Source organism: Bos javanicus, chromosome 6, assembly GCF_032452875.1.
Source record: "Bos javanicus breed banteng chromosome 6, ARS-OSU_banteng_1.0, whole genome shotgun sequence".
Lineage (NCBI taxonomy): Eukaryota > Metazoa > Chordata > Mammalia > Artiodactyla > Bovidae > Bos > Bos javanicus.
This window is the reverse complement of record NC_083873.1, coordinates 75,694,310-75,720,381: the sequence shown is the minus strand read 5'-3', so window position 1 is coordinate 75,720,381 and position 26,072 is coordinate 75,694,310. Positions and strand designations below refer to the sequence as shown.

The following is a 26,072-nucleotide window of genomic DNA, read 5'->3' as shown; positions in this document are numbered from 1 at the left end:
ATTTGAGTAGGTGAACATTTAGGAAATTATCTTTAATCCTGAGTGGTCTGAGTTTGACTTTTGATTTTCACATGATCACCAGTTGCCACTGATCTCAAAATACACTGACTTTATCAAACTCTATGAGAATCTTTTTGGATATTCTTGTGTTGTCTTCTATTTTAACGTCTCTTAGCTAAATTTATTCCATTTCTTTATTTGAGAAATAAATTTTTATTTTTCTACCGGAATAGTTTTTCTTGCCAGAACAGAATGCTCTGCAATTTTAGATATATCTTAAATATTCATGGAGCAAATATTAGTATAATAGGATGTTACAGTATATTTGAAACATATTCACATGTAGAGATTATGCCGGTATGTGTAACTCACATTAGGCATCCAATTCATTGTCCTCTCTAAACCTTTATTTACTACAAAATGTACATTTCCCAAAACCCCTTTCAGCTAAGGTCCTGAATGCAAATTAATTTCCACCATTTGGTTACCAAGTATGTATTATGGCAAGGTCTGAAAGGGACAAATTAATCAGAAACCATCTTCCTGTGGTTTTGACCTTTAATGTCAAACAATGCTCAGGAGATATGATGATTTCCAACAGTGATTCTGAAGGGTCCCAACTCCAACTTTCTAGATGTTGACAAGCAAAAGGTACAGAACCTTGGCCTGGTGTAGCAGGCTGCAGCAATACGAGCACATTTTGCAGCCTCCTGAGTGTTGGGCTGTGTTGGCAAAGTCAGAGAATCTTGTTTCTGGCATATTCCCAGCTGTGACCTCAGAGGTAGTGCTCTTTTAGTAAGTCAGTTCTGTACAGGACCAGGAGTTACTCCAGGAGACTCAGCTTAGAAACTGTTGCTTCAGTCTTGGCAATGTTTTTGTAAGCACAGAATTTCCTGTATGAAATTTCCTCATGTTTAAGAATACCTATGGTGGTTTCTGTATCCTGCTTTGAACTGTGGTAGAAAAGTCCATTCTGGAAATATAAATACATTATCCATAAGAAATTGCTGTGCTGTTTGTGACAAAAATTTGATATATTTTCTGTTATTAAATGGAGAATTAATTGAAAGGCAATTATAGCACCTTAATTACAAAATATCTGCATCTCTAAATTCATAAATATATTTTCCAAGAATTTGAATGTATATATGCATTCATTTCAGTGGCAAAGATTATACGTATGCCAATCATCATTCTAAAACATATATTAAATGAAAAATAGTAATCGTTCAAACTCATTTCAAGTGTCATTCAAGTATAATTCTGTTTATAGAAAGGGAAAAATCACAAAATTAATACATAAACATGTATTGGGAATATGTACACATATAGTAATATAAATGTATGTATATCTCTATATCTTATTTCTATATATCCTTCATTTTCTGAGTTAAGGACCAAATAATAGATATCTCTCTAAATACTAAGAGAAAAATTACTTGGAGTGGATGAATGTGAATATTATGGTTCAATTTATTTATAATCAGTTCTGCCAGCTCTTCCGAACTGTAATGCCACTTCCTTCTAGGAGTTAGTCTTTTATTTTAGTGGAGATTTATGAAACCTCTTGAATACAGTCATTAAAACTGTGACCACCTCTCACTGCAGCCCTGTCATTTAGTTTTCTTGCATTATTAACTGGGCAAGGCACTGTATATAGTAATGGAACCTACTCAGCACTCATTAAGATTTCATTCAGAGTCACTCTTTTTGAATTTCAACATGAAGGAGCTTGTGAATAGGTGTGCACAGTGATTTGAATCTGTAAAAGGAAGCTTTATTACATTAATGATATTTTTAAATCTTAAAAAAATACATTTAAGTAATAACTTTTAAAGTGTATCTTCAGTCATATATAGTTTATAATTTAGCTTTCAAATCAAAGAAAAACTTATTAGTTTCTAGAAAAGATATTTTTCTGCTCTGAACCTACTTGCTAATATTAAGGAATTTATAAAACTATCTCTGTGTTGAATTTGAAAAATTTATATTTCTACTAAGTACTGGAGAAATTTCAAACAAGAAGATTCTTGCAATTTTGAGAAATCCAGCAATAAGAAGGGAAAGTTGCTCTGTAACATAATTACTGAGGCCCAGAAAAAGTGTTTTTCATTTTGTGAGTACTGTGTTATACTTTAAAAAAGAATCTTTGGTGAATGACATTTATAAAATTAAAAAAAAATCTGTTGATTGATTCATTATATCCTTGGACATCTGCTTTAAGATGTAATAACTTAAACATCTGAGAATTATTCTGATGCTTCCAGGGCTATTTTATTATTTTTGAATTATTTATTATGAAAAAAAAATTGCTGTTACTTTTTTTCTGCTGTTGTTTTTAACAGTCAACACCAAATTTTTTTAGTCACATTGGTAATGCATTGTTGAAATGAAGGCTTATTTCTATTACTCAGTTCCTTTATGATCCCTAAATTTCAGTGTTAATTAAACAAAGACAATCTTGTTTGGTGACACATGAATTTAAGGAAGACAAATACATGAGCATAGCATTTACTAGCTTGGTTTCTGTCAGCTACAGTTGTTCCTTTGTATCCACGGGGGATTGGTTACAGCACCCCACCCACTTCAGGGATACCAAAATCTGTGGGCAATCAAGTCATTTATATAAAATGCTACAGTATTTTTATATAGTTTGCTCGTATCCTCACATAGGCTTCAAATCATCTCTATATTACTTATGTCTAATAAAATGTATATATTTTGAAAATTATTGCAAATATAATGTAAATCTTATGTAAACAGTTGCCAGTACATTGCAAATTCAAATTTTGCTTTTTCCACCAATATAGTGAGATATAGTTGACATATGTTATATAAGGTTCAGTTCAGTTCAGTTGCTCGGTTGTGTCTGACTCTTTGTGACCCCCACTCTTTGTGACTGCAGCAAGTCAGGCTTCCCTGTGCACCAACAACTCCCGGAGCTTGCTCAAACTCAAATCCATCGAATTGGTGATGCTATCAAACCATCTCATCCTCTGAATGAGAGGTCACCTTCTCCTCCTACTTTCAATAGTTTCCAGAATCAGGGTCTTTTCCAGTGAGTCAGTTTTTCACACCAGGTGGCCAAAGTACTGGAGTTTTTTTTTTTTTTTAATTTTTATTTAATTTTAAAACTTTACATAATTGTATTAGTTTTGCCAAATATCAAAATGAATCCACCACAGGTATACATGTGTTCCCCATCTTGAACCCTCCTCCCCCCTCCCTCCCCATACCATCCTTCTGGGTCGTCCCAGTGCACTAGCCCCAAGCGTCCAGTATCGTGCATCGAACCTGGACTGGCATCTCATTTCATACATGATATTTTACATGTTTCAATGCCATTCAACTTCAGCATCAGTCCTTCCAATGAATATTCAGGGCTGATTTCCTTTAGGATGGACTGGTTGGATCTCCTTCCAGTCCAAGGGACTCTCAAGAGTCTTCTCCAACGCCACAGTTCAAAAGCATCAATTATTTGATGCTTTGCTTTCTTTATAGTCCAACTTTCACATCCATACATGACTACTGGAAAAACCATAGCTTTGACCAGACGGACCTTTGTCAGCAAAGTAATGTCTCTGCTTTTTAATATGTTGCCTTGGTTGGTCATAGCTTTTCTTTCAAGGAGCAAATGTCTTTTAATTTTATGGTTGCAGTCACAGTCTGCAGTGATTTTGGAGACCAAGAAAATAAAGTCTGTCACTGTTTCCACTGTTTCCCCATCTATTTGCCATGAAGTGATAGGACCAGATGCCATGATCTTAGTTTTTTGAAAGTTGAATTTTAAGCCAGCATTTTCATACTTCCTCTTTCACTTTGATCAAGAGGCTGTTCAATTCCTCTTCACTTTCTGCCATAAGGGTGTTAATGATTTGATTTACTTCATGAAGTTATTATCACAATAAGTTTATAGAATATTACTCATTTCTTAGGTACAATATTCAACAAAGAGAAAAGAATGCTATTCTTATGATGGCAAACCTTAAGTGCTGCTCTGTTAAAGATTTCATATATAATATATGACAGGGTTAATTAATTATACTTATCACATTGTAAATTTCAGTACTTATTTACCTTATAACTGGAAGTTTGTACCTTTTGACTGCCTTCATAAGATTTTCCCCACCGCTACATCACCCAATCAAGTTTTGCTTTTTGAAACTTTCTGGAAACTTTTTCAAATATTTTTGATCCACAGTTAGTTGAATTTGTGGATATGAAACCTGTGGATTTGGAGGGCTGACTATGGATTCCTTTGTTTCTCCTAAATATGATCACTGACAAAACATGATCCACTGGAAAAGAGAATGGAAAAACACTTCCGTATTCATGCCTTGAGAACCCCATGAATAGCATGAAAAGACAAAAAGATAAGACACTGAAAGATGAACTCCCTAGGTCAGTAGGTGCCCGATATGCTACTAGAGAAGAGTGGAGAAATAACTCCAGAAAGAATGAAGAGACAGAGCCAAAGCAAAAACAACACTCAGCTGTGGATGTGACTGATGATGGAAGTAAATTCCAAAGCTCTAAAGAGCATTATTGCATAGGAACCTGGAATATTAAGTCCATGAATCAAGGAAAATTGGAAATGATCAAACAGGAGATGGCAAGAGTGAACATCAACATTGTAGGAATCAGCAAATTAAAATGGACTGGGATGGGTGAATTTAAATCAGATGACCATTATATTTACTAATGTGGGCAAGAGTAGAAAGAAGAAATGGAGTAGCCCTCATAGTCAACAAAAGAGTCTGAAATGCAGTACTTGGTTGCAGTCTTAAAAACAACAGAATGATTTGTTCATTTCCAAGGAAAACCTTTCTTTCACAGTACTTTCACAGTAATCCAAGTCTATAGCCTGACCAGTATGCTAAAGTAGCTGAAGTTGAATGGTTCTAGGAAGATGTACAACACCTTCCAGAACTAACACCCCGCCCCCCACCATAAAAAAGTGTCCTTTTCATTATAGGGGACTACAATGCAAAGTAGGAAGTCAGGAGATACCTGGAGTAGCAGGCAAATTGGCTTGGAGAACAAAATGAAGCAGGGCAAATGCAAACACTGTTTTGCCAAGAGACTGTTTTGGTCATAGCAAACACCCACTTACAACAACACAAAAGAAGACACTACACATGACATCATCAAATGGTCAATACTGAAATCAGATTGATTATGTTCTTTGCAGCCAAAGATGTAGAAGCTCTACACAGTCAGCCAAAATAAGACCAGGAGCTGACTGTGGCTCAAATCATGAACTCCTTATTGCCAAATTCAGACTTAAAGAAAGTAGGGAAAACCACTAAGCCATTCAGGTATGACATAAATCAATTCCTTTAGGATTATACAGTGAAAGTGACAAATAGATTCAAGGGATTAGATCTGATAGACAGAGTGCCTGAAGAACTATGGACAGAGGTTTTTGACATTGTACAGAAGGCAGTGATCAAGAACATTCCCAATTAAAAGAAATGCAAAAAGGCAAAGTGGTTGTCTGAGGAGGCCTTGCAAATAGCTGAGAAAATAAGAGAAGCAAAAGGCAAAGGAGAAAAGAAAAATATGCCTTTTTGAATACAGACTTCCCAAGAATAGAAAGCAGATATAAGAAAGCCTGCCTCAGTGATCAGTGCAAAGAAATAGAGGAAAGCAATATAACGGGAAAGACTAGAGATCTCTTCAAGAAAATTGGAGATACCAAGGAAACATTTCATGTAAAGATGGGCACAATAAAGGACAGAAATCATATGGACCTAACAAGAGCAGAAAATATAAAGAAGTGGCAAGAATACGCAGAAGAACTATACAAAAAAGTTCTTCAAGACCCAGATAATCACGATGGTGCAATTACTCACCTAGAGCCAGACATCCTGGAATGAGAAGTCAAGTGGGCCTTAGGAAGTATCACTATGAACAAAGCTAGTGGAGGTGACAGAATTCCAGTTGAGCTATTCCAAATCCTGAAAGATGATGCTGTGAACCTGCTGCACTCAATATGCCAACAAATTTGGAAAACTCAGCAGTGGCCACAGGACTGGAAAAGGTCAGTTTTCATTCCAATCCCTAAGAAAGGCAATGCCAAAGAATGCTCAAACTACTGCACAATTGCACTCATCTCACGCACTAGCAAAGTAATGCTCAAAGTTCTCCAAGTCAGGCTTCAACAGTACATGAACCATGAACTTTCAGATATTCAAGCTAGATTTAGAAATGGTAGAAGAACCAGAGATCAAATTGCCAACATCTGCTTGATTATCAGAAAAGCAAGAGAGTTCCAGAAAAACATATATTTCTGCTTTACTGGTCACGCTAAAGCTTTTGACTGTGTTGATCACAACAAACTGTGGGAAATTCTTCAAGAAATAGGAATACCAGACCACCTGACCTGCCTCCTGAGAAATCTGTATGCAGGTCAAGAAGCAACCGTTAGAACTGAACACTGAAGTTTAACCATCTCCTGAGAAACCTATATGTGGGTGAAGAAGCAACAATTAGAAGCAACAATTAGAACCTTACATGAAACAAGTGACTGATTCAAAATTGAGAAAGGAGTATGACATGGCTGCATATTGTTACCCTGCTTATTTAACTTATATATAGTGTAGCAGTGGTGGTTTAGTCGCTAAGTTGTGCCCAACTCATAGGACCCCATGGACTGTAGCTGGCGAGGCTCCTCTGTCTATGGGATTTCCCAGGCAAGAATACTGGAGTGGCTTGCCATTTCCTTCTGCAGAGATCTTCCCAGTCTAGGGGTTGAATCCATGTCTACTGCATTGCAGGAAGTCTGCGTTGCAGACAGATTCCTTATCACTGAGCCACCAAGAAAGCCCCATATACAGAGTACAGCATGCAAAACACCAGGCTGGATGACTCACAAGATGGAATCAAGATTGCCTAGAGAATATAAACAATGTAAGATACACAGATGATACCACTCTAATGCCAGAAAGTGAAAAGGACCTCAACAGCATCTTGATGAAAGTGAGAGATAAGAGTGAAAAACCTGGCTTGAAACTCAACGTTCAAAACACTAAGATCATGGCATCTGGTCCCATAAAAGGAAAGGAAAGGAAAGTCGATTAGTAGTGTCCAACTTTTTGTTGGACAGGCTCCTCTGTCCATGGGATCCTCCAGGCAAGAATACTGGAATGGGTTGCCATTTCCTTTTCCAGGGCATCTTCCCAACCCAGGGATTGAACCCGGGTCTCCCACGTTGCAGGTAGAGGCTTTATCGTCTGAGCCACCAGGGAAGATCTGGTCCCATAACTTCATGGTAAATAGATTGGGAAAAATTGGAAACAGTAACAGATTTTATTTTCTTGGTCTCCAAAATCCCTGATAATAGTGACTGCAACCATGGAATTAAAAAGCACTTGCTTAATGGAAGGAAATCTATAACCAACCTAGACCACATATTAAAAATCAGAGACATCACTTTGCTGACAGAAATTTGTATAGTCAAAGCTAAGGTTTTTCTAGTAGTCATGTACAGATGTGAGAGTTGGACTATAAAGAAGGCTGAGCAGCGAAGAATTGATTCTTTTGAACAGAGGTTTTGGAGAAGACTCTTGGGAGTCCCTTGGACAGCAAGATCAAACCAGTCAATCCTAAAGGAAATGAGTCCTGAATATTCATTGGAAGGACAGATGCTGAAGCTGAAGCTCTAGTACCGTGGTTACCTCATGCAAAGAGCCAACTCTTTGGAAAAGTCCTTGATGCTGAGAAAGATTGAAGGCAAAAGGAGAAGGGGACAGCAGAGGATGAAATGGTTAGATATCATCACCAACTCAATGGTCATGAATTTGAGAAAACCCTGGGAGATAGTGAAGGACAGGGGAGACTGGTGTGCTGTAGCTCATGGGATTGCAGAGTTGAACATGACTTAGTGACTGAACAACAACAGCGAATCTGACTGAGCATGTCCAGTGGAATGTGAGTGAAAGGAAGTTGCACCACCTTCATGCATTGGCCGTAGAATTCTCTCACATTGGGTTCTCCTGCTCTATTCCTTCGACATCTTGAAGCATAGGAGCTTGGATAACCTGGAAGCCATATTTTGAAGACACTGTAGTCATGGATTGAGGTAACATGGTTCCTTGTAATCATTTATATTAGTCGTTCTCTACTGGGGCTAATTTTGTTCCTTAGGGGGCATTTGTCAAGTTATGAAGATATTTTTGGTCATCATAACTAGGAAGGTGCTGTTGGAATTTAGTTGGTAGAGACTATAGATGTGGTTATACAACCTATAGAAACAGTCTACCATAACAAAAAGTTATATAGGTCAAAAATGTTAACAGAGCCAGGGTTGAGGAACTGTAACTTCCATGAGGCTACATGGCAACCAGGGACACATGTTTCATCCTTTATGAATGAGAAATAATCCATTATATTAAACCACAGATATTTTTAGGATTTATATTTTATTCCAGCTAGCATTAAGAATACATGATTCATATGTTTTCCTACTTAGTATGATGTGGAACATACTCTAAAACAGTCACTAAGAAAGTGTAATATTAAATTAATCTTTAATTCACATATTTTTAAAATAGTTACTGAGCACTCATTGTGAATTTGACACTTTTCTAGTAGTAAAATATTGGTAGTAAAATATTATTGAAACATGTTCTCAACCCTTAAAGGGCATTGGTCTATAAGCAGAACACAATATGAAGATCCAATTAAAAATTGTCAGGGACACCATGATGATATCATATTCAGAGTTCTGTAGCAGAACAAGAATAATTATCATGCAAAAAAAAGAAAAAAAGAAAAGAAAAAGGTCTTAGTAAAGCAGTACTGAGTATAAACATTTTTGAAAAGCACAATTTTTTTTTAGCTGGATTCTAATGAAGAGGTAAAAATTATAAAATAAAGTTAGGACTATTTCATACTGAGGGAACAACACAGTTGAAGGTCTGACATGAAGTCAAACAGAGGTTATTTAATATTGTAGACAGGGCTATGCCTGTTTGGTGTGTATCTAGAATGAGTGTATATAGATGAGGTTAGCAAGAAATTAGCAAAGTGATTTTCAAAAAAGTTCTATTCTAACTCCAAGTTGAGTAAAACAGGAATGTGTTCTAACATCCCTTTTTTTTTTTTTTTCTTAACAATTTTATATCATCCACAATACATATTCTCCTAAATAAGGAAAGGAAAATACAAAAAACAAGAGAGGAAAACAGTCTTCTAAATTATGTAATAGTTGCATAGCCTTATATCATCAATTACTCAAAATCGTTTAATACTCAATGGAAAAATATTCAATGCAAAATATTTCCTTTTCACTGTTGGAAAAAACATGTATCAGTTAGCCATTGCTATGTAACAAATCATCCCCAAATACTCAGCAGATTTCAATAGTAAACATGTATTCTTGCTCATGGGCTTCCAGGTGGCTCAGCTGGTAAAGAATCTGCTTGCCAATGCAGGAGACCGAGTACGATCCTGGGTCAAGAATATACCCTGGAGGAGGAAATGACAACCAACTCTAATACTCTTATCTGAAAAATTCCATGGACAGAAAAGCCTGGTGGGCTACACTACATGTGATCACAAAGAGTCAGACGTGATTGAGCTCACACACACACACATTATTGCTCGAAAGAGTATAGGCCAGTTGCTTGACTTTTCTGCTCTTGGCTAAGCTTGACTGATTTCTTATGTGTCTGTGGTCAACTGGTAAGCTGGTAGGTAGCCTGAATATGATTTGTTAAGGAAGGCCTCAGTCATGTCTGATGTATAACTAGCTATCTTCTGGAATAACAGAAATAAGCAGGCCACCCTTATTTCATCATCCAGGAGTCTAGTGCAGGCTTCTTTACATGGCAGTGCAGGTTACAAAGATAAAACAGAATCTATAGGACCTCTTGAGGCCTATGCTCAGAAATGGAATTGAAACTTTTACTGCCTCCTATTTAAGTAAATCGAAAGGCCAACCAAGTTGAAAAGATGGGAAGAATAAACATATCAAGATGAGAAGTTTTGTGAAGTCATATTGGGTGAATTTTAGCAAACTCACACAGGAAAGTTACCATAATCAACTCTTACTGATAATCAACTTTTCTAACTCAAGGTTATCATGCCCATCTCACTGTAACTTTTAATTGCTGGTAGTTAATAATGCTATGTAATGATTTCTTTTCTGTGACCAGGCATAGATTTTTAAACAAATAACATTGTGGGGATCATTAGAAAGTTTTATTTTTGCAAAAGACATTTTCTTATTGTGATTTAAATATGTGAATTTAGTGTAAAGATGGGCATTTATTCTTGTCTGTTTATTTTACTTTCTGAAACAATTTTTTTTGCATTTACATTGCATATCTCATTATTTGAGATAATCTTAGACTTTCCTATGTCTATTTTATTTATTCACATCTTAGAAAAGGCAATGTGAGCTTTTAAGTCGCAAGTTCTCATTCAACAGGTCAATTTTATAAGTGAATGGCAAATAATTTTTCAACTTAGTTCACTTTTAAGACATGTGGTGATAACATTTATTAGGAACTGATATTTTGTGAATTTTAGGAGTCTTTCAGATGTACAATTTCAAATTACTGTTACTTTGCATAATATAAATTTCAAGTTAGATAAACACAAAGAAATTTTCTGAATTAAATGTTATTCTGGACATTCTAAAATCTCTCAGTAGATAATACAAATTGTCAAAAAGATTAAAATCTGGTTCACTTCTTTGGCATCTTTTGTTAAACCATGGCACATAGATTAAGAATTAACTTTTGGATATTTATATACTACTTCCTATATTTATATTAGCAATACCTATTGAGGATATTATTTCCACTTTATTTTTCACAGGAAAAAGCATGAGAGAATCAATCTGGTATCTATACAAGGAACAATTGCATTTTTCATTAACTGTTTATATTTAGCTTTTATAAATATTACAGATTTTGTAACTGACCTGTTTCTGTATTTGCCTTGGAAGTTAGTGAACTTAGATTCAAATTTATCATACATTACTCTAAGCCATATTTTCTGTTCTAATCTTATTTCTGGCTTCTATTTTCCTTAGACATCTCTTCCTCCATTATGCTGCAATTAATCTTTTTGTGTATATATTCTTGTGAACTTTCTTAAACTATTTTGGAATTAATGAATATTATGAATAAATACATATATAGAACATAAAAATAGGGCTATTTTAAAATTTAAATGCGTCCTATATTTGATATATTCAGTATAGTATTGTCAAATGACAAGTAAATATGATTGTTTAAAATATTTACAATTTTAAAATCTAAAATTCTTTATTTCTCTTAATCTATTTTGTATTAGTGTCCTAAAGAATTAAATGTTTAAATACACTAAAACAATGAATTCTTGACAATGTTGTTCAATATATGACTGTGAATTCTTTAAAACACTTCTTTGAGAGTAAAGGTAACAATTAAATGCTGTCTTTCCCAAAATCAGAACAATTGACAGGCATATATAGAAACTGAAATAAAGGGGTAATATGATATTATCTTTGCTTATATTAATAGACTTCAGTGCTTATTTTTTATGATTTGCCTAAAGCTAAAAACATCCAAAATTTTATATTAAAATTAGAAACCAAAACATTCACTTCTATAAGAATGAATAACAAAGAAACTGTAACATATATAAGAATGAATAACAAAGAAATTGTAACATATATTCTTTCCTATTACATGTGTTTCTTAAAATGACACCAACAGCAAATGATATTTGTTATAAGGACACCTGACAGAGTTATAGCAAATTTCAGACGTAGATCAATTTTAGCTACTAACAAGTAATTGTCTTTCAGGCAGGTCACATAACCATATTTATACTTTATTTTTTTCCTCTGTAATATAAGTGAAATCAACCCTTATTTCTAACCTTAACATTCTAAGATTCTCTTATATACTGTGGTTGAGATCTTCCAATAATTCATACACAAGTAATTCTTCAGACTCAACTATAAACATTATTTTGTACTTCATTCTTTTCATAAAACCTTTTAAAGAAATGCTAATATAAAAGTGATATATTTCAACACATTAAAAAATAACTACATGAGCACAAAACACTATATGCCAATGGAAAAAAAATTACCCATTATCCTTTGAATTTTTACATTTTTTTCCCTCATCATACATAGTTTGTATACAATTTTGTCTTCTTTTGTTTAGTTATGAGTTATTTCTTATGTAATTTTCATGTTTTTAATTCTACAATAGTTAAGTAAAAGAAGCGTAAGTAGCATTCAGGCTATAGGCAGACATACCTGTGTGTATGACTTATTAATGATATTGTAATAAACATTTTTATATATGTAATTATCAGCTTTTAGTCTTGTTTTTAAGATAAATTTCAAAATAAGAATAAAGTCAATAATAGAGTAGTAGTGTCTTGTAAATGATTCATACTTTTTAACAAACTGCTTAGATTTATGATATTACCTTATAAATTAATATTCAGACTAGTGCATTGAGAATATTATTTTGGAAGTGTTTATTCCCAAAAATCTATTTATTAATAATTTACATATCTAGGAAATACTTGGGAGAATTTCACAAAATTTACAGCTACTTTCTTTTAAATATTTTCTCAACATGCAGCTAGCAAAGGCCAACAAACTCTTATTGCAAATGAAGACCAGATGATAAATATTTCAGGCTTTGAGGGCTAGACAGTTTCTGTCACAGCTACTTATCATTGAAGCCATTGAAACTCGAAGTCAGCTGCAGATAATCAGTAAACAAATTAAACTTTTATTTATTATTAATGGGAAGACTTATAGCATAAACAAAATCAATCATGATTTTAGTGATTGTCCCCAAAATTATTTTTACTCTTTTTCTAAGTAGATGAGATTTTTATTTATTTATTGACTCAGTCATGATCTAACATTTATTAAGTTCTCATTTTGTGATAAGCCCTGTGCTAAACATTAGGATTTAACTGTGCATAACCCAAGGAGCTATGGTCTAGGGAGACATAAATGCACATTAAAAAATAATAAATGGTTAAAACGTGCATGAGGGCATGCTAAGTGACTTCAGTCAGGTCTGACTCTTTGTGACCTCATGGACTGTAGCACCCAAGGCTCCTCTATCCATGGTATTCTCCAGGCAAGGATACTGGAATGGGTTGCCATACCATCCTTCACCAGGGATAGAACTGACCCTGACCCAGGGATAGAACTTGCATCTCTTATGTCTCCTGCATTTGTAGGCAGGTTCTTTACCTCTATCACCACCTGAGAAGCCCCAGTTAATGCATATCACATGTTAAAAGTTCATGGAGACAAAATCTCATGAGACTAAGTAACAAAGGAGAAGAGGAAAGATATTCCCATTTGAATTCAAAGTTCCAAAGAATAGCAAGGAGAGATAAGAAAGTCTTCCTCAGCAATCAATGCAAAGAAATAGAGGAAAACAGTAGAATGGGAAAGACTAGAGATCTCTTCAAGAAAATTAGAGATACCAAGGGAACATTTCATGCAAAGATGAGCTCAATAAAGGACAGAAATGGTATGGACCTAACAGAAGTAGAAGATATTAAGAAGAGGAGGCAAGAATACATGGAAGAACTGTACAAAAAAGAGCTTCATGACCCAGATAATTAAGATGGTGTGATCACTGACCTAGAGCCAGACATCCTGGAATGTGAAGTCAAGTGGGCCTTAGAAAGCATCACTACAAACAAAGCTAGTGGAGGTGATGGAATTCCAGTTGAGCTATTTTAAGTCATGAAAGATGATGCTGTGAAAGTGCTGCACTCAATAAATGCCAGCAAATTTGGAAAACTCTGCAGTGGCCACAGGACAGGAAAAGGTCAGTTTTCATTCCAATCCCAAAGAAAGGCAATGTCGAAGAATGCTCAAACTACCGCACAATTGCACTCATCTCACACACTCGTAAAGTAATGCTCAAAATTCTCCAAGCCAGGCTTCAGCAATACATGAACCGTGAATTTCCAGATGTTCAAACTGGTTTTAGAAAAGGCAGAGGAACCAGAGATCAAATTGCCAACATTCGCTGGATCATCAAAAAAGCAAGAGAGTTCCAGAAAAACATCTATTTCTGCTTTATTAACTATGCCAAAGCCTTTGACTGTGTGGATCACAATAAACTGTGGAAAATTCTAAAAGAGATGGGAATACCAGACCACCTGATCAGCCTCTTGAGAAACCTCTATGCAGATCAGGAAGCAACAGTTAGAACTGGACATGGAACAGACTTGTTCCAAATAGGAAATGGAGTATGTCAAGGCTGTATACTGTCACCCTGTTTATTTAACTTCTATGCAGAGTACATCATGAGAAACGCTGGGCTGGAAGAAGCACAAGCTGGAATCAAGATTGCCGGGAGAAATATCAATAACCTCAGATATGCAGATGACACCACCCTTATGGCAGAAAGTAAAGAGGAACTAAAAAGCCTCTTGATGAAAGTGAAAATGGAGAGTGAAAAAGTTGGCTTAAAGCTCAACATCCAGAAAACAGGGAGGCCTAGCGTGCTGCAATTCATGGGGTTGCAAAGAGTTGGACACGACTGAATGACTGAACTGAACTGAAGTGAATTATCTGAAACATGGAACTTTCATACTTTATACACTATATTTATACTTTGTTACGTGAAAATGCATACAGATTTTTCTACATCATAACATGGTATGCATTAGGAAGTGAGAGTGATAGGATATGATCATTGTTTTGAGAAAGCCCATTAATTTATTTAAGCCACCACTAATTCATCAGAATGGCATTCTTCCTGATCATCTAATTTAATAGCACATATACAACATACATGTTGGGAAACTATAAAAGGCAAGATAATATGTACCCATATTTAAATTCATATTTATTCTTCCAGCCTTCTTGATATTTCAATATGACAGAGCTCCCTTAGGTAATTCTTATAAGTAATATATCTAAACTTCCTTTAGGCTTGCAATTGAGTCTGACTCTTTTAACTCTTGAGTAGACACTATTTAGGTGTTACTCCTTTTAGAGTAATGAGTATAAAAATGAGTAGTGAGTACTGAATACCAGTAGGAAAAAGTGACTAATGAAAAATGTTTATTTGATTTCCATCTAATTATGAATGTGCCAATGGACAGTGAATTTATTGTGCCATAAAATAATCAGCAAAATGTCCACAAAAGGAGAAAATAATATCTGCACTATTATACACTGATACTCTCACGTCTGTTAATCAATAATTCGTGCTCACTTGGTGTGAGGAGACCCTTTTATTTTTAAGATGGTTTCTTTTGTTTTTTCTCATGGTTTCAGTTTTCTAATCTGCATTATGTGATATAATATATACATAAGAATTTCAGGATAATTATATTATTTTTCAATTCTGATTTAAAGTGAATTTTTATGTTGCTGATGGTCCACTTACAGTAGTGTTCTGGTAAAAGCTATAAGTTTCCATAAATTAAACCTCAGTGGGTTGAAAGTAAAAATTACATGTAAATAACCACAGTAAAAATGTCCCTTTCACTTCCATCATCTAGAGCAGCAGGAGATTCTAAGCAGTGAAATGAGAGGACTCCCTTATGGTGATAAAATATTTCTAAGCTTTAGCAAACTCAATTACTGTCAGTCAAATGAGGCAAACGGGTAAAGTAATTGTAGACTCTGTTGACACTGACTTCTACAGCATAGGAGCCACAGCTAAATAATGGTTCACATCTTAAATGCTCAAACATATTTCCCCTGTCAAGAATAAATATGACTATTTTTTTTCTGTAAGTTTCAAGTCAAGCATTCTTTGTGAGCTGAATTTGCCTGGTTTTAAAATAAAATAAACACAGACCCAGAAATTAGCAGCGATATGTGATAAAAAGTAAAATAGTAAAGAGACAAAATGGTTTGGATGGAGTCTGAGATTTACCACTTACTAGTTATGTGGCAAGAATATTGAAGTGGGTAACCATTCCCTTTTCCAAGGGATCATCCCGATCCAGGAGTGAAATCTGGATCTCCTTCACTGCAGAGAGATTCTTCACCATCTGACCCACCAGGCAAGCCCCTAAATTAGAGTTGCACAGCATTAAGACAAGTAATATTTTGTCTCTTCAGATGTAAAGAGTGTATCTAAATATTATATATTAGGGGATTTTTGTAGAGACCAAAGGACAGGATGATAGCACAATAACAGTTATTATAATAAAAATAATAAAATGTTTAATAAATAAAATAAGCACAGTTTTATAGGTATGTGTACTCAGTTGCTCAGCTGTGTCTGACCCTTTGTGATGCCATGGATTATAGCCTACCAGGCTTCTCTGTCCATGGGATTTTCCAGGCAAGAATATTTGAGGGGGTTGCCATTTCCTGTTCTTTTGTATGTATAGTAATACAGTTATATTCTAAAACTTAGCTTTACTATTATCTAACTTTTCAATGGTAAAATACATTTTATTTTCATAATTAAATACATATAAAAGGACTATAGCAGATTAACTCAGTAATTATTTTTGTTCAACAAATATGTACTGAGCATGTACTCTGTTCCAAGCACTATTCTAGGCAGCAGGATATATTAGGAATTATTTGAAATAATGTTGAAGTCTTAGGTTTACTTTTCATAATGTCCTTTCCCAACATTTTATTGGGAAATTTTTGTAATAGACTTAAAAAGCATAGACATTACTTTGCCAACAAAGGTCCATCTAGTCAAGGCTATGGTTTTTCCAGTAGTCATGTATGGATGTGAAAGTTGGATTGTGAAGAAAGCTGAGCGCCGAAGAATTGATGCTTTTTCACTATGGTGTTGGAGAAGACTCTTGAGAGTCCCTTGGACTGCAAGGAGATCCAACCAGTCCATTCTACAGGAGATTAGTCCTCGGTGTTCTTTGGAAGGAATGATGCTAAGGCTGAAATTCCAGTACTTTGGCCACCTCATGTGAAGAGTCGACTCATTGGAAAAGACTCTGATGCTGGGAGGGTTTGGGGGCAGGAGGAGAAGGGGACAACAGAGGATGAGATGGATGGATGGCATCACTGATTCAATGGACGTGAGTTTGAGTGAACTCCAGGAGTTGGTGATGGACAGGGAGGCCTGGCGTGCTGCGATTCATGGGGTCTCAAAGAGTCAGACACGACTGAGCAACTGAACTGAACTGAACTGAACTGAAAAAAAATACAAAGTAAATGAGACATAAATGAGACAACCTGTTCTCATTTATTCTCTATATTGAGTAAAAATGTATTAGCATTGTTCCAGAGTGGATTTAAACACACACACACACACACACACACACACACACATATATATATAAACACATTCACACATATATAAGAACATAAATCTGAATCTTTTAGAAAGAAATCTAGGAATAATATGACTATTCACTCAATATTTTCTGCATGTTGAACCAAAAAATTTAACAACATACCAAATGCTAAAAATGTACCATATTGTCAACAATCGTGCCATGTTGTCTAATATTGAATCTACAGTCAAATTTTCTCAGATGTCGTCAAACGTTTTTTAAATAGCATTTTTTTTTAATGATGATCAACACTACTGGAAACTCTCTACAAACTGAAAATAGAAGGTACATTCCCCAGCATTCCTTAAAAAATTGTCTACGGAAAGATACCATGTTTGCTACTTTCAAAATTAGTAAATGAGTTTTATACTCTACATATCTGTAAGCAATTTGGTAAAAGTTTTTACTTGTTTATTCTTTCAACTTGTTAAAAGTGTTTCTTCTGTCTTTTCAAATTGTCCTATGAATAAATTTTATTGTTCATGATGAAAAACCACATATCAGAGGATTATTGCTTTCTCATGTCATGGGATACCTAGTATAAAACTAGTCATCCCACAATAAACAGCTCTAATCTTGAACAATGTCCATTCAAGTCCCTGTTTTCAGACTTTGGACAACAGGCAGGTCCAGATAAAAATTCCTGAGGAAAGGCTACTTATGAGGTAAGATTCAGTATTACCACAGATGGAGACTGCAGGAATGAAATTAAAAGACACTTGCTCCTTGGAAGAAAAGCTATGACAAACCTAGACAGCGTGTTAAAAAGCAGAGGCATTACTTTACCCAAAAAGGTCTGTATAGTCAAAGCTATGGTTTTTCCTGCAGTCATGTATGGATGTGAGAGTTGGACCATAAAGAAAGCTGAGTGCCGAAGAATGGATGCTTTTGAACTGTGGTGCTGGAGAAAACTTTTGAGTGTCTCTTGTGTTGGGGGCCAGAGTGAGGTACTCCGCCCGTGACAAAGGTCATGAGGAAAGAGGCTCGACATATGCAAAGGTGGGATCGAGCCTCAGGAGTCCCCCTGGAAATCCTCGAGCATCTACCCCCATAACCAGACCCTGCCTACTTTACTACTTTGTGCTCATCTACACCCCTGACTTTACGGGGGGCTGTCCCCCACCACCTCTTTCAGAGAAGGAGTTAACTTAGAGCTCCAGTTAATAATAATTCCTGGGCATGATAAGAGTGTTTTAACCTACAAACTCCTCTGAAGGTTCTCTAGCCTGCCTGACAGGCTTGTCCGGCCACATGTGATCCCTCACAGCCTCCCAACCGTGAGAGGCACGAGATGCTTTAAACCTTCTAAAAACAGGTTCCTTAGAAAAGTTAGAAAACTATTAGTATAAGTATAATGGGCTGATTAGAAATTGTGTTGGTGAAGGGTTTTTCATTTGTTGAGCCAATGTTTGTTGCTAAGACTCCACATCCCCTGCCCTTACACACATTAATGAATATATAGAAGAAATAAGTATTAACCTTTGATATAAATCACATTAGACCTTAGGCTAAGTAAATTCTTTCCTTAACTAAAACCCACTATACCCTCACCCTATAGGAATGTAACTTTGTTTGGGTGGTGTCTGTTTTAAGAATAATCACCCCTGGAGAAATAAGTGTCCTAGTTGACTGACCGCTGTCACAAGGAGAGGGTCATAAATTGTCAGCAGGCCCCCTGGCCAGAAGATGATGTAACACCCCTAAGACTTCTGTATACATTTGTATGAAGCACCTGACTTTGATAAAAGTCAGGACTGCTGACCCCACGTGACTTTTGCATAACATCTCAGTGTATAAAAGTAGACCATGGAAAATAAAGAATTGGGATCAGTTTCTCAAAATACTGTTCTCCCCATGTCACTCTCTCTCTCACTCTGGCTGAGTCTCCATCTGGAGCACGGAACCCGCCATGCTTACTAATTATGCCTGGGCTTCTAAGATCCGACCGGGGAGGCCTCAGTGTCTCCTCTCCTTCGGGAGAACGGAAGGATGCCTGCGGCCTACGTAAGTGGTGCAAGCTTCTTGTCTTGAAGTTTTATTGGTCTCCCGTGTAAACCAAGCTACTCAGTCTCTTTTCTCCACTGAATTTTCCTACTGAGCTATCCTCATCCTATTACTCTTTATATCTTTGATAAAATATTCAAATAAATAGGTTGCCGACACCATCCCCACTTTGAATACCCTGGATCAGCCGGGGCTGGACCCCGGCACTCTTGGACTTCAAGGAGATCAAACCTGTCAGTCCTAAAGGAAATCAGTCCTGAATATTCATTGGAACAACAGGTGCTGAAGCTCTAATATTTTGGCCACCTGATTCAAAGAACTGACTCTTTGGAAAAGACCCTGATGTTAGGAAAGATTGAAGGCATGAGAAATAGGGAACTACAGACCATGAGGTGGTTGGAAGGCATCACTGACTTGAAGGACATGATTTGAGCAACCTCTGGGAGTTTATGATGGACAGGAAAGGGTGGCATGCTGCAGTCCGTGGGGTCACCAAGAGTCAGACACAACTGAGCCACTGAACTGAACTGAACTGCCTGGGAATAATTACTTAAGCACAGTGGAAATTCTAAAATATTTTGATATCAATAATAATGACAAAAATAAAATATTTCATAAGTGTAGCACTCAGTTGAAACAGTGATTGAAGCAAATGTTTTCATTCTAATGATCATGTTAAAAATTAACAAGGATATAAGATCAATGATCAAAGTTTCTATTTAGAAACTAGGAAAAGATACAAAAAATAAGCAGAAAATAAATACAGAAAGACAATGAAAAGCAGAAATTTGGATTAATCTGAAAACCAACAGAAAGCAGAACAACAACAAAAGGTAAGGTCGATAATTTTTAAAATATATATTAAAATAGCAAACTAGCCTTATAAGCCTGATTAAAAGGAAAATAGAGGAAACACATTGCCAACATCACAAATGAAGCAGCACATATGTTTTTATATCCTACAGATATTGAAAACCTAATGTTGAAATAGGAAAAACTATTACCAATAAATAAATTCTATAGCATAAATTAAATGTAATGCTTTATGAAAAACATGATTTTCATAAAGAAACATAAAACGTGACTAACTTTAAGCTTATTAAAGAAATTGAATTTGTAATAAGAAGAATTTACATAAAATATTCTAGTATAGGTTGTATTATAGATAAATTATATCAATCATTAAAAAAATATATCTTACACACAAACTCTTTCAAAATCCAGAAGGAGGAAGTACTTTATCAGATAGGGATCAATCAGAGAAGTAGAGCCACTAATAGTGATATTAAATAATGGAAATGGTATAAGGATCAGGCCTTACATAATTGTGAGAGCTGATGAAGAAACTTTTATAAGACTCTGTCCACTGCATCTGATATTCTACCTGAAGTTGCCATGAATCAACACTCTGGGGAAGGTGGACATTAACTGGAACATACTAGGGTAGCCTTGCCCCAGAAACAAAAACTGGAACAGACATCTTTCACCACTTACAACACTGACGAAGTAGGTGATATTCTATAGAAGTTGGACACTCCTCGTGGAGCTATGCCTGTCCTAAAAACCAAAGAGCTAGAGAAGGAAATGACTCAGGAGCCAAAAGAACTCCAGACTCAGCTGTTACAATCCACAAGGAAACTCAGAAGATTAGCAGCGATGCCCATGGATTGCAACAGCATCTGCCATCTATATCAATCTTGCTCCATTTTGCCAACTCCAATCTAGAGTCATATAGGAAAGGGCAATTTGGAAAATGAAAATGACATTTGTCAAAGTTAGCATAGCTTCCCTGATGGCTTAGAGCTAAACAATCCACCTGCCAATCAGAAGGTATGGGTTCGATATCTGAATCAGGAAGATCCCCTGAAGAAGGAAATGGCAATTCACTGCAGTATTCTTGCCTGGCAAATCCCATGGATAGAAAAGTCTTAAGAGTTACAATCCATGGGGTCACAAAAAGTCAGACATGGCTTAGTGAATAAATAGTAACAACAATGTGAACATATACCAAAGACAGTACTGTCTGCTTCTTGTCAACCTGGCATTCATAACTCTTTTAAAAGTATACTTCCAAATAAAGACAATACCAAAACTATACTTCTATATAATATGATTGAAACCAGGTCTCCCACTTTGAAGGCAGATTCTTTACCATCTGAGCCACATGGGAAACCCCTTATATTGTGATGCAACTATCCCAAATACAAGAAATACATGCAGATAGCTTCCCCAAAATATATGTATTCTTTACCCATGTCTAGATGATTATAAATCCTCTTCTACCTGAGTTACATTCTTTTTTGATACACCATACCTATGGTACTTGAATAGAAATTTGACTACTATTCAGTTCAGTTCAGTCACTCAGTCTTTTCTGACTCTCTGTGACATCATGAACTGCAACATGCCAGGCTACCCTGTCCATCATCAACTCCCAGAGCTTACTCAAACTCATCTCCATCTAGTCAGTGATGCCATCCAATCATCTCTTCTGTCATCCCCTTCTCCTCCTGCCTTCAATCTTTCCCAGCATCAGGGTCTTTCTAGTGAGTCAGTTCTTCATATCAGGTGGCCAAAGTATTGGAGTTTCAGCTTCAGCATCAGTCCTTCCAATGAATATTTAGGAATGATTTCCTTTAGGATGGACTGGCTGGATCTCCTTGCATTCCAAGGGATTCACAAGAATCTTCTCCAACACCACAGTTCAAAAGAATCAATTCGTCGGCACTCAGCTTACTTTATAGTCCAACTCTCACATCCACACATGACTCTGGAAAAATCATAGCTTGGAATAGATGGACCTTTGTTGGCAAAGTAATGTCTCTGGTTTTAATATGCTGTCAAGTCTGATCACACCTTTCCCTCAAAGGAGCAACATCTTTTAATTCCATGGCTGCAGACGCTGTCTGCAGTGATTTTGAAGTTCAAAAAAATAAAGCCTGTCAATATTCACATTGTTTCCCCATCTATTTGCCAGGAAGTGATGGGACCAGATGCCATGATCTTAGTTTTCTGAATGTTGAGTCTTAAGCCAACTTTTCATTCTCTTTCACTTTCATCAAGAGGCTCTTTAGTTCTTCTTCACTTTCTGCTATAAGGGTGATGTCATCTGCATATCTGAGGTTATTGATATTTCTCCCAGCAGTCTTGATTCCAGCTTTTGTTTCTTCCAGTCCAGCGTTTCTCATGATGTCCTCTGCATATAAGTTAAATAAGCAGGGTGACACTATACAGCCTTGACATACTCGTTTCCCAATTAGGAACCAGTCTTTTGTTCCATGTCCAGTTCTAACTGTTGCTTCCTGACCTGCATACAGATTTCTCAGGAGGAAGGTCAGGCAGTCTGGTATTCCCAACTCTTTCAGAATTTTCTGCAGTTTGTTGTGATCCACACAGTTAAAGGCTTTTGCATAACCAATAAAGCAGAGGACATGTTTTTTCTGGAACTCTCTTGCTTTTTCAATAACCCAACACATATTGGCAATTTGATCTCTGGTTCCTCTCCCTTTTCTAAATCCAGCTTAAATATCTGGAAGTTCATGGTTCATGTACTGTTGAAGCCTGACTTGGAAAATTTTGAGCATTACTTTGCTAGTGTGGGAGATGAGTGCAATTGTGTGGTAATTTGAGCATTATTTGGCATTGCCTTTCTTTGGGATTGGAATGAAAACTGACCTTTTCCAGTCCTGTGGCCACTGCTGAGTTTTCCAAATTTTCTGGCATGTTGAGTACAGCAGTTTCACGTTTAGGATTTGAAATAGCTCAACTGGAATTCCATCACCTCCACTAGCTTTGTTCATAGTGATACTTCTTAAGGCCCACTTGACTTTGCATTCCAAGGTGTCTGGCTCTAGGTGAGTGATCACACCATCATGATTATCTGGGTCATAGATATCTTTTTGGTATAGTTCTTCTCTGTATTCTTGCCTCCTTTTCTTAATATCTTCTGCTTCTTTTAGGTCCATACCATTTCTGTTTTTATTGTGCCTATCTTTGCATGAAATGTTCTGTTGGTATGTCTAATTTCCTTGAAGAGATCCCTAGTCTTTCTCATTCTATTATTTCCTCTGTTTCTTTGCAGTGATCACTGAGGCAGGCTTTCTTATCTCTCCTTGCTATTCTTGGGAAGTCTGTATTCAAATGCGTATATCTTTCCTTTTCTCCTTTGCCATTTTCTTCTCTTCTTTTCTCAGCTATTTGTAAGGCCTCCTCAGACAACCATTTTGCCTTTTTTGCATTTCGTTTTCTTGATCACTGCCTCCTGTGCAACGTCACAAACCTCCATCCATAGTTCTTCATGCACTCTGTCTATTAGATCTAATTCCTTTAGTCTATTTGTCACCTCCACTGTATAATCATAATAGATTTGATTTAGGTCATACCTGAATGGTCTAATAGTTTTCCCTACTTCCTTCAATTGAAGTCTGAATTTGGCAATAAAGAGTTCATGATCTGAGCCACTATCAGTTCCTGGTCTTATTTTGGCTGACTGTATAGAGCTTCTCCAGGTTTCACTGCAAAGAATGTAATCAATCTGATTTCAGTATTGACTGTCTGGTGATGTCCATGTGTAGAGTCTTCTCTTGTGTTGTTGGAAGAGGGTGTTTGCTGTGATTAGTGTGTTATTTTGTCAAAATTCTGTTAGCCTTTCCCCTTCTGCATTTTGTATTCCAAGGCCAAATTTGCCTGTTGCTTCCAGTATTTCTTGACTTCCTACTTTTGCACTCCAGGTCCCTATAATTAAAAGGACATCTTTTTTGGGTATTAGTTCTAGAAAGTCTTGACAAAAGTGAAAGAGGCAAGTAGAAAAGTTGGCTTAAACCTCAATATTCAGAAAACTAAGATCATGGCATCTGGTCCAATCACTTCATGGCAAATAGATGTGGAAACAGTTACAGAATTCATTTTGGGGATCTCCAAAATCATTACAGATGGTGATTGCAGCCATGAAATTAAAAGATACTTGCTCCTTGGAAGAAAAGTTATGACCAACCTAGATAGCATATTAAAAAGCAGAGACATTATTTTGCCAACAAAGGTCTGTCTAATCAAAGCTATGGTTTTTCCAGTAGTCATGTATGGATGTGAGAGTTGGACTATAAGGAAAGCTGAGCACCAAGAAGTGATGCTTTTGAACTGTGGTGTTGCAGAAGCCTCTTGAGAGTCCCTTGGACTGCAAGGAGATCCAGCCAGTCCATCCTAAAGGAAATCATTCCTAAATATTCATTGGAAGGACTGATGCTGAAGCTGAAACTCCAATACTTTGGCCACCTGATGCAAAGAACTGACTCAGTTGAAAAGACCCTGATGCTGGGAAAGATTGAAGGCGGGAGGAGAAGGGGATGACAGAGGATGAGATGGTTGGAGGGCATCACTAACTCAATGGACATTAGTTTGAGTAAACTCCAGAAGTTGGTGATGGACAGAGAGGCCTGGTGTGCTGTACTCTATGGCGTGGCAAAGAGTCAGACATGACTGATCAACTGAACTGGCTAACCAATAGGTTTAATTATTTTGCCCTCAGCTTTACACTTTCTCTTTAAACTCTGTTTTTACCATTTTTGCATTAATCATGTAATGTGATTGTGTCTATTTTTAAGCTTTTTTTTTGTATAAGATCTCATAAAGTTTATTTTTCATGAAGTTAAAAAGAATACTCTTTGGTAAATCTAGAATCATATTCAAATGACTGAAATAATTTAGGCTTGCAAATATTTGCTGACAGAGCGAATTCATACTCTTCCTCCCAACCCAAGTCTTTTAGTTTTCTTCATATCCTGATGGCTTAGAATCTGGTGGCTCAGCAGTAAGGAATCCACCTGCTGATGCAGGAGACAGAAGAAATGAGCATTGGATCCCTGGGTCATGAAGATCCCCTGAAATAGAAAATGGCAACCCACTCCAGTATTCTTGCCTGGAAAATAACATGGACAGAGTAACCTGTTACAGCCCAAGGGATCACAAAGAGTTGGACACATCTGAGGATGCCCCTTTTTATAATCTATCCACTGAATCAAGCTGAAAGTCTTGCATGACTTCTCTTAATTTACCTTCACAGTTTAGGTAGTCTTTAAAACACTAATTTATTATCCTCAGTCTCTACCATAAATTTATTTTCATTTTCTTTCTACCTTTGTTTTAGTTCAAACCTCATTACTTCAATTTTGCTCTGTATACCTACAACTAATCTTACATTCTTAGTTACAATATTCTTTAGTCAGAGAGATCTTTCTAACATTGATCTTTCTGACCATGCTGTTCTTAAGTCTTTCATTGAATTCTTATTCAGTGTTTCATTCATTTTTGTGCTGTTCTCACTTGATAACACTTGTATGATTTGCACTTTCCATTTTTGTTATTTAATGTATTTCTATTATGCACTTATTCTTTCTTCTGCCTGTATTACATGACTTTTTACCCATCCCTTTCTTGATATGAACAGCTTCTAAGTAACACTATATAGCAAGCAAACTTTATATACTTTTCTCATAGTGCTGTATTATCCAGTGAGTAAACTATCTATGGGTTCCATAAGAAGGCAACAGGTAACAATAGCAAAAGTTTTTAAAATAAATTAAAGCATTTTCTAATATTTTTACTTGAAATATTTATATATTAGGCATAAAAAATCAATTTGGAGGAAAATCATAGTTTTACCAGAATTCTTATTAATTATGCAAATGTAATATTATAATTAGGGACATATTCTCACAAGTTGCATTGTCCAAGTTGAGGTTCTTACTCTGCGTCCTACTAGCTGTGCATAACTGTCTTTTGCTGCTGCTGCTACTTATTCA

At 36.1% G+C, this 26,072-nt stretch overlaps 1 long non-coding RNA gene across 1 annotated transcript; it reads right to left on the bottom strand.

The window, feature by feature from the left end:
• Window positions 1-479: 479 nt before the first annotated feature.
• Window positions 480-26,072, bottom strand: LOC133250105 (uncharacterized). The gene is made up of 2 exons (XR_009737231.1): window positions 25,988-26,072; window positions 480-973 (listed from the first exon to the last, which is right to left on the bottom strand). It is a non-coding gene; the product is annotated as an uncharacterized LOC133250105 (long non-coding RNA).